This window comes from Chelonia mydas, chromosome 13, assembly GCF_015237465.2.
Source record: "Chelonia mydas isolate rCheMyd1 chromosome 13, rCheMyd1.pri.v2, whole genome shotgun sequence".
Taxonomy (NCBI): Eukaryota; Metazoa; Chordata; order Testudines; family Cheloniidae; genus Chelonia; species Chelonia mydas.
Window position 1 is genome coordinate 6,890,675 of NC_051253.2, and position 10,004 is coordinate 6,900,678.

The following is a 10,004-nucleotide window of genomic DNA, read 5'->3' on the forward strand; positions in this document are numbered from 1 at the left end:
CAACCTGGGGCTCCAGCATCTGCAGGCCCAAGTCCAACCACCCATATCCCCGACTTCCTAGTGACCTCCCAAAATGTGGCCCCTCCAGTTTCAGGATCATGCACTCGTTATAGATGATTTCTGCTCTTAGGCTTGAGTCTGCACCACTGAAGTTAAAAGGAAGGATGGCCCACTGGTTGAGGCACTGGCTTAGGACTTGGGAGACCTGGATTCAAATCTATGCTCTGCCCCAGGGGTACTGGAACAATTTGTAGAGTGGGAGAGTTGAGAGCCATTGAACCAAACTGTAAACCCTGGATATGATGGGAGCCACTTCAAACGGGGGGGCTGCCGCACACCTAGTTCTAGCACCTATGGCTCTGCCACAGACTTCCTTCATGACCTTGGGCAAGGCACTTAGTCTCTCTGGCCCAGATCCTCAAAGGTATTTAAGCGCCTAATTCCCATTGATTTCAATGGGAGTTAGGCACCTAAATGCTGTTGAGGAACTGGGCCTTTGTTCCCTATCTGTAAAAGGGGGATGACAGCGCTACCCTGCCTCACGGGGTGATGTGAGGATAAATACATTAATGACTGTGAGGCTGTATAGTATAGTATGGTAATGAGGGCCATCTCAGTACCTAAGACAGAGAGGCAGAAATGTTGCATTGACTTCAATGGGAGCAGGAGTGGGCCCTTAACTAGGAAAATATCCAAATAAAAGCTTCAAGAAAAACGGAGATGTTAACTCTAAGGCATTCCCTGGGATGTAAAGAGCTTTCAGGTGCATCCAGCCCCTCACATGCAAATCAGCCAGAGCTCAGGCCCTCTTATGAATCTTTTTTTTCCCCCTGAATTCTGTCAATCTGTCCCAAGAAATTCCCCTTGATAGGCCTTTGTCTCAGGGAAACATTCCTACACACTTTTTATTACCTGGTCCATCTTCCTACATTAATCGTAAAGCACAGGTGCTGAAACTACTGTAGGGGAGGAGAATGGAGCGATTGGGTAATTTATCGATACACGGCCACAGTTCAAGAGGTTGTGGCGTTCTGAAAATTACCTTTGCTTTCTGGTTCCCAAAGTTGTTGGCAGGTTAAATCGCGAGGGGATTCTGTTCCATCTGTCAGCAGCTGTGACCTCTTAATGATTCGTGCTTTCAAAAAATTATAAATAAAGAAAAATGACTAATTAAGTTGAGCACAATAATTAAAAACAGCTCCTGTAAAAGCTAAACATGTTCCTACAGCATTTAGCATCCTAAATAAAAGGGGCTAGAATGCCTCTGGGATTTTCCAACATTTGTTAATTGGGCTGTAGCAAAGTGTTAATTCAAGGGACAGTATTATGCAGACATGTCCACCCAGCCATATGCAATGGCATGCGTTCTCAAAGAAGGCTGCAAAGTCTGCACAAAGTGCAGGCCTCCATTGTGTCTGGAGCTGAAATTTGTGTGTGCAAATGGGCCTTTGCAATTACAAAATGGGTAATTGTGTGCATAATTTACCAGCGCTATTGTACTGGTTTGCATCTGCTAATGCGAGTTATAGTGGGTGCAATGGGTATGCAGAGCTGGATCAGTGTGGATTTGAGGCCAAACCAGGTTTAGGTTAGAGTTTGATTCAGGTTCAGATTTGATAGCACCAAAAATTACAAGCTCTTCCACAAGATTTAGTTCAAGAAATTTTGGAGCGTTTCTGCCGTCTTCATCACCAGGGGATTTTAGCCACATCCAAAAGAGGCTCCTTCCAGTGCTGAATCCGAACCCAGAACCAAAACCACAGGAGAGGGTTCTGAGCCAGGAAATTGAAGGGGGTGGAGTCAGAGGGAAGGGATGCAGCCATGTGACTAGCGCTGAGGGGTCAGGGGAAACGGGTGTTAAGACCTGCATTCGTGTCTTTGTACACATAGGCCAGGTGGGCTGCAGTGGTTCAGAGGACTCTGAACTGAAGACGCAGTTGGGGCTAGCATTTTGCTCATAACTAGGATCTGAACCCCTGTCTTTAGAAAAAGAAGGACAGTGCGATGAGCCCACTGCGTTACCACCAAAAGCCCCTATCAGTTATATTGCACGACACTCAGGGATGCAGAGAGAACAAAGAATTCACAGAATAAAAGTTAACTCTGCTGTCACATTAAGCCATGTTTCAATGCCCATGTCCTCTTCAGAGCCCAATCCTGAAATCACTGGCTACACAAAACACCCAGGGACTTCATTAGGATCTTCATATGGACTGCAGGATTCATGGGTAACACAATCAGCTTTCCTTAACATTCAGGCATGCTGAATAAAAACACTATCCAGCCCTGGTTCTGCTACTCTGACTAATAAGACACTCAGGTTAAGACACCAAAATCAATGTGTCCCGCATGCCAAATGAAACCATTTGTATCCACTTGTTCCCCCTCAGGTTTAATTAATAAAAGCAGCTGAAGGAATACAGAGCACATTTCCTTTCAGAAATCTCCCAAAACTTAGTGACATTTGGAATCGCGGAAGACAGCTGCACTGGGAGATAAGTTAGATGATGTATTCAGAAAAGGCTTGGTTCAGAAGGTTGCATCTTTCATCAGGGGCAGGTGCCGAAATCTGTGTCATGCTCTCCAAATGTGAAATAACTCTTCCTCCTGGTTTACGTATATTGATGGATATGTTTGAAAGGTGGCCAGATTTCTATATAGAATCATAGAATCATAGAATCATAGAATATCAGGGTTGGAAGGGACCCCAGAAGGTCATCTAGTCCAACCCCCTGCTCAAAGCAGGACCAAGTCCCAGTTAAATCATCCCAGCCAGGGCTTTGTCAAGCCTGACCTTAAAAACCTCTAAGGAAGGAGATTCTACCACCTCCCTAGGTAACGCATTCCAGTGTTTCACCACCCTCTTAGTGAAAAAGTTTTTCCTAATATCCAATCTAAACCTCCCCCATTGCAACTTGAGACCATTACTCCTCGTTCTGTCATCTGCTACCATTGAGAACAGTCTAGAGCCATCCTCTTTGGAACCCCCTTTCAGGTAGTTGAAAGCAGCTATCAAATCCCCCCTCATTCTTCTCTTCTGCAGACTAAACAATCCCAGCTCCCTCAGCCTCTCCTCATAAGTCATGTGCTCTAGACCCCTAATCATTTTTGTTGCCCTTCGCTGGACTCTTTCCAATTTATCCACATCCTTCTTGTAGTGTGGGGCCCAAAACTGGACACAGTACTCCAGATGAGGCCTCACCAGTGTCGAATAGAGGGGAACGATCACGTCCCTCGATCTGCTCGCTATGCCCCTACTTATACATCCCAAAATGCCATTGGCCTTCTTGGCAACAAGGGCACACTGCTGACTCATATCCAGCTTCTCGTCCACTGTCACCCCTAGGTCCTTTTCCGCAGAACTGCTGCCTAGCCATTCGGTCCCTAGTCTGTAGCGGTGCATTGGGTTCTTCCGTCCTAAGTGCAGGACCCTGCACTTATCCTTATTGAACCTCATCAGATTTCTTTTGGCCCAATCCTCCAATTTGTCTAGGTCCTTCTGTATCCTATCCCTCCCCTCCAGCGTATCTACCACTCCTCCCAGTTTAGTATCATCCGCAAATTTGCTGAGAGTGCAATCCACACCATCCTCCAGATCATTTATGAAGATATTGAACAAAACCGGCCCCAGGACCGACCCCTGGGGCACTCCACTTGACACCGGCTGCCAACTAGACATGGAGCCATTGATCACTACCCGTTGAGCCCGACAATCTAGCCAGCTTTCTACCCACCTTATAGTGCATTCATCCAGCCCATACTTCCTTAACTTGCTGACAAGAATGCTGTGGGAGACCGTGTCAAAAGCTTTGCTAAAGTCAAGAAACAATACATCCACTGCTTTCCCTTCATCCACCGAACCAGTAATCTCATCATAAAAGGCGATTAGATTAGTCAGGCATGACCTTCCCTTGGTGAATCCATGCTGACTGTTCCTGATCACTTTCCTCTCCTCTAAGTGCTTCAGGATTGATTCTTTGAGGACCTGCTCCATGATTTTTCCAGGGACTGAGGTGAGGCTGACTGGCCTGTAGTTCCCAGGATCCTCCTTCTTCCCTTTTTTAAAGATGGGCACTACATTAGCCTTTTTCCAGTCATCCGGGACTTCCCCCGTTCGCCACGAGTTTTCAAAGATAATGGCCAAGGGCTCTGCAATCACAGCCGCCAATTCCTTCAGCACTCTCGGATGCAATTCGTCCGGCCCCATGGACTTGTGCACGTCCAGCTTTTCTAAATAGTCCCTAACCACCTCTATCTCTACAGAGGGCTGGCCATCTCTTCCCCATTTTGTGATGCCCAGCGCAGCAGTCTGGGAGCTGACCTTGTCAGTGAAAACAGAGGCAAAAAAAGCATTGAGTACATTAGCTTTTTCCACATCCTCTGTCACTAGGTTGCCTCCCTCATTCAGTAAGGGGCCCACACTTTCCTTGGCTTTCTTCTTGTTGCCAACATACCTGAAGAAACCCTTCTTGTTACTCTTGACATCTCTTGCTAGCTGCAGCTCCAGGTGCGATTTGGCCCTCCTGATATCTTTCCTACATGCCCGAGCAATATTTTTATACTCTTCCCTGGTCATATGTCCAACCTTCCACTTCTTGTAAGCTTCTTTTTTATGTTTAAGATCCGCTAGGATTTCACCATTAAGCCAAGCTGGTCGCCTGCCATATTTACTATTCTTTCGACTCATCGGGATGGTTTGTCCCTGTAACCTCAACAGGGATTCCTTGAAATACAGCCAGCTCTCCTGGACTCCCTTCCCCTTCATGTTAGTCCCCCAGGGGATCCTGGCCATCTGTTCCCTGAGGGAGTCGAAGTCTGCTTTCCTGAAGTCCAGGGTCCGTATCCTGCTGCTTACCTTCCTTCCCTGCGTCAGGATCCTGAACTCAACCAACTCATGGTCACTGCCTCCCAGATTCCCATCCACTTTTGCTTCCCCCACTAATTCTACCTGGTTTGTGAGCAGCAGGTCAAGAAAAGCGCCCCCCCTAGTTGGCTCCCCTAGCACTTGCACCAGGAAATTGTCCCCTACGCTTTCCAAAAACTTCCTGGATTGTCTATGCACCGCTGTATTGCTCTCCCAGCAGATATCAGGAAAATTAAAGTCACCCATGAGAATCAGGGCATGTGATCTAGTAGCTTCCGTGAGTTGCCGGAAGAAAGCCTCATCCACCTCATCCCCCTGGTCCGGTGGTCTATAGCAGACTCCCACCACTACATCACTCTTGTTGCACACACTTCTAAACTTAATCCAGAGACACTCAGGTTTTTCCACAGTTTCGTACCGGAGCTCTGAGCAGTCATACTGCTCCCTTACATACAGTGCTACTCCCCCACCTTTTCTGCCCTGCCTGTCCTTCCTAAACAGTTTATAACCATCCATGACTGTACTCCAGTCATGTGAGTTATCCCACCAAGTCTCTGTTACTCCAATCACGTCATAGTTCCTTGACATCACCAGGACCTCCAGTTCTCCCTGCTTGTTTCCAAGGCTTTGTGCATTTGTATATAAGCACTTGAGATAACCTGTTGATCGCCCCTCATTCCCAGTATGAGGCAGGAGCCCTCCCCTCACAGACATTCCTGCCTGTGCTTCCTCCCGGAATCCCGCTTTCCCACTTACCTCAGGGCTTTGGTCTCCGTCCCCCGGTGAACCTAGTTTAAAGCCCTCCTCACTAGGTTAGCCAGCCTGCTGGCAAAGATGCTCTTCCCTCTCTTCGTAAGATGGAGCCCGTCTCTGCCCAGCACTCCTCCTTCATGGAACACCATCCCATGGTCAAAGAATCCAAAGCCTTCTCTCCGACACCACCTGCGTAGCCATTCGTTGACTTCCACGATTCGACGGTCCCTACCCAGGCCTTTTCCTTCCACGGGGAGGATGGACGAGAACACCACTTGCGCCTCCAACTCCTTTATCCTTTATAGTGTGATGCTTTGTTTTCCTGACACATGGATCTGCGCTGCCAATCGTCACCAACCTGATTCGACTCTCTTCTTTCCATTCACCTGCTACTAAGTACATGGCATCTTTCCACAAGCCTATAAAACACTACTATATACAGACACATACCATATTGTGCTTGCACATATTGGAGCTGATTTCCCTATCAGCGGTGGGGGATTTATGCACAAAACTCCAGTTGATATGCAATGAAGCTACACACATAAAGAGCCCAGAAAGTGAGGGGACAATGGATCCCATTGGTTTAAGGCAGCGCTGACAGTAAAATGTCCTAAAATGGCCTGACTGGGGACCAGATTCTGATCTCAGTTACACTGATATGAGTCCGCCTGAGTAACTCAATTGATGCCAATAATACCTGTATCCCACACTGCAAGAACCAGCCCCAACAAATGGTTAGGGAATAGCACAATGGCTTCAGAACATTGTTAATCCAAGTAATTCACTGACTCCGGTCGCATTAATAGGAGTGACACTAGGTGTAGCTGTGAAATGAGAATCAGTCCAGCCATAATCAAGTATTTGTATTTTTTTTTAAACGTTGGTCTCGGTAAAAGTCTGTGCTGAACAATATGTATCTTTTAAAAATATTTTTGTCCTTTTATTTTGCAGGACTGCCCCACATCTCTCCTCTCTTGGACTAATCCAATCCAAGAGGCGAGGATGGGTGTCTTGATGGACCTGCCCATGGGAATCTAGCAGAAGTTTGTATTCTTAGGGGCATCTCAGTGACCCAGGATTGAAGATGTATACATATAATGCACACTGCTTGTAATGTATAATACATACAATGTGATTTGTCTAATAATACTGGGGATAATGTGTTTTGCATCTTCACATTCCAACGTTGGGGTGCTTACAGGTAGTAGACTATTTAAAGGGGGGCATGTACAGGTGTTTGTGTAACCCACACATCTCCTGGGTGTGGTGTTCTGTCTCCCCCAATGGCACCAAAACCACTTAGAGATTAATAAATCTGCTACAGCCTTAGCTAATGGTCACGTGGCTTTTAGCTCATGCATTTAGCTCCAGAGATCCCAGGTTCAATCCTGCCCACCAACGACCAGGGCCTGTCAGTTTTACATGTGCACCTACAAAATGTAGGCACAGGGATGAGCACATGCAAATTGGAGGCTGCCTTTTAAAACTTAAATCATAATCTCCCCTGGCCAAACTAAGCCCTGCTGGAACTCCATTGAAGTCAGCGATGTTACTGGACAGCAGGGATTAACTTGACGCAGTTTGCTTCCGTTTCCTCATCTTTGAAATAGGGATAATAATGTTTTACTTCCCTGGCTGGCCTAAGGATTAGTAGTTAGCTTGTGATCAGCTATCTTAATGTGTATTGTAAATTTGGATCCACTGAGTGTTTATTGGGACTGAGCGTACGGTGCTTGCCTGGAGAGGCAGCTCGTCCACCAGTGATCATTGCAGTGATGTAAAAATGAAGCAAAAAAAAAAAAGTCAGACCCCTACCGATGCATGTCAAGTCACCTGAATCTCTCCAGAGGGGTTTATGCTTTTGTGTGATTAGAGTCATATTTATAGGAAAATCATGACACCTCTCCTCACCTTCCCCAGGGTCTGTCAAACACATCACTGCTGTTCTCAATATCTCAAAAATTGGCTGGAAACAAAGAACATGGTGTCTTCTGGGGGGATTTCATTCTGAAGGTCCAGATTGTGATGCATTCCAGGGGCCTTATCCTTTCACAGAATGCAAGTAGCCTCTACTGATCCCAATGGGAGCTACTTATACTGGGAAAAATCCACCCCTGTGCAGAGAGCTCACACCAGGCGTATGCACCAGTTAATTCCCTATTTTGGTGGGTTACATGAGACTGTAAGAGCTGTGAATTTCACCCACGAGATAGCAGGAGAATGGGGCCCCATGTGATTCAACTCAGTAGAGCTTATTAACAGCGTGGCTAGGACAGTAAGGAACCCGATGTAATAACAGGGCAGTGAGTTTGCTGAAAGGCCTTGCTGGCTGCTAAGACTCTGAGAACTGCACGGCTCAGGATCATTAGCTATGTCCGCCTGCGAGGAGGATTGTAAACTGGTACGTGTTCCATGCACAGAAGGCTTTGCTAAGTAAAGGGGACAGCACAGAATAAAGCAGAGTTGGACTGAGTCCCTGAGGCATTGTCCAATTATCAAAGGAGTGGTGCGGTCTAGTGGTGTGAGTAACAGGACTGGTAGCCTATAGCCGCTGTATTCTCATCTTGGCTCTAGCAATGATTCCCAATGCCAAATTCTGGTCTCAGCATTTGTGAAGGCAGCCGTAATGCCACTGCCATCAGTGGGATTGGCCCACCACTTAGAAAACTGAGATTTTTCTCCTTTTTTCACCTAACTAATTTATTCCTCAATAATGCACAGCATCAGCCTTTCGTATCGGCATGAAACCTGGAAACAGGGAGAAGAAAACAGCTGGGGGTTAAAAAAAAAAAATTGATTCTTGACCCTTGCAATCCCCAATATGGTTACTGTTTCCGCATGAATCTGAAAATCTAAATGTGCCCCCAAAATAGCTTAAGATCTAGAGGGCAACCACTGCTAAAATCAAAGATTTCCTAAGCAAATCATGTATCTATTGGGGGCTTGAGGGGCGGGATGAGGAGAGAGAGCGAGATAGCGCAGGCTTTCTGCTTGTAAACTTGCCTGTGCATCTAAACCAATAGTTCACTTCTGAGCATTCCAAGACACAACAGTGACAAACCTATTTCTCATGCAATACTGTCCAGTTTCCTAGATTTCGGGCTGTCGCTGTTGGATTTTTAAACATCGCCAAACCCATTGTTTCCCGCCAGGAGCTCCTGAGGCAGAAATGGGGTTGTTTGTTTGTTTGTTTTTTTAGTTGTCACGGGGATATGCTATGCAGTTTGTTTGTTTGTTTGTTTGTTTGTTTGTTTGTTTGTTTGTTTTAAAGGCATGCAGGAAACCAAAGCCCCGACTCAAAGATAAAAGCCTAAACAAGAACACTGGGGTGTTAGGTTAAGGCGGGAGTGGGGAGAGAGAAAGCCATTAGCGACTATAATCCTTTGGAAAAGGGGAGAAATCATTCCTAAGGAAGAAGGGGAGATTAAAGATAAAGAAACGGGAGTACTGAGAGGTACTGTTGGAATGCAGGAAATAAAATGCAAACAATCACAATGGGTCAAGCTTGATTCCTGGTGGCATCTCTACCTCTGGAATAAGATTGTATTGTTGATTACACATTACTGGCTGCCGAGTAAAAACAGAACCAACCATGTCATGGCTAAATAATAAAACACAGCAATCGTTTTGTTAGCGTGTCGCATATTACGGCTAATTATTTAATTACCATAATTTAAAGTTTTACTAGATTTGGCATCAAAACATAAAAATCTAGTGATTGCGGTGTTGGAAAGGAATAATATAATTAACGTATTTAGTAGTAACATATTAAACTGTGTTGATTGCACTACGTTAATCTGCAGAGATCACACATAGGAAGATATACAAAATAAATACTGTACCTATATGGGCCTGCTTCTCCATGCACCTTGTGTTGTCTCTTACACCCAGGCAGAGTGGGTGAAGAGTAGGTGTAAAATGGTACTAAATCACTTGCAGAAGTGTTGAGGATCACAGTACGTCAAAGTGGAGAATCAGGCCCATCCATGTTTTAGCAGGAGTGTAGTCATATATGTGTGTGCGCACATCATAATGGGTAGAGGTCTGGCAGAAAACGGACCCCAAAGTTACTTGGCTAAAGCTAAGCATCAAGAAAGTTGATAAGGTAGAATTAGAAATCTGGAAAGCCCAGACTGGCATGCTCAAATAACTAGACAACTTTGCCAGACACATTCTAGCCTCATTACAGTCATGTGACCTATCCCCAGTTTAGTACTGCATCTCCTAATTCTCAGGGTTAGCTAATGGCTCTCTGCTGCTGTTTTTTTCTCCCCCACTGCAGAGTCAGGCAGCCAACAGAGGGAGCACAAACCAACTAGCAAAGCCAGATCCCCAGGCCGGTGATATCAGATCGCTAGTGCTACTGACAGATAAAGAAGGAAGT

At 45.8% G+C, this 10,004-nt stretch overlaps 1 long non-coding RNA gene across 1 annotated transcript in view; it reads left to right on the plus strand.

Moving 5' to 3' along the window:
* LOC122462645 overlaps positions 1-9,036 on the plus strand; it is a 309,415-nt gene extending 300,379 nt beyond the window's left edge. Inside the window, exon 6 of the long non-coding RNA XR_006285332.1 lies at positions 6,572-9,036. This is a non-coding gene — a long non-coding RNA (uncharacterized LOC122462645). The remainder of the gene's footprint in view (positions 1-6,571) is intronic.
* The last annotated feature ends 968 nt before the right edge of the window (positions 9,037-10,004 follow it).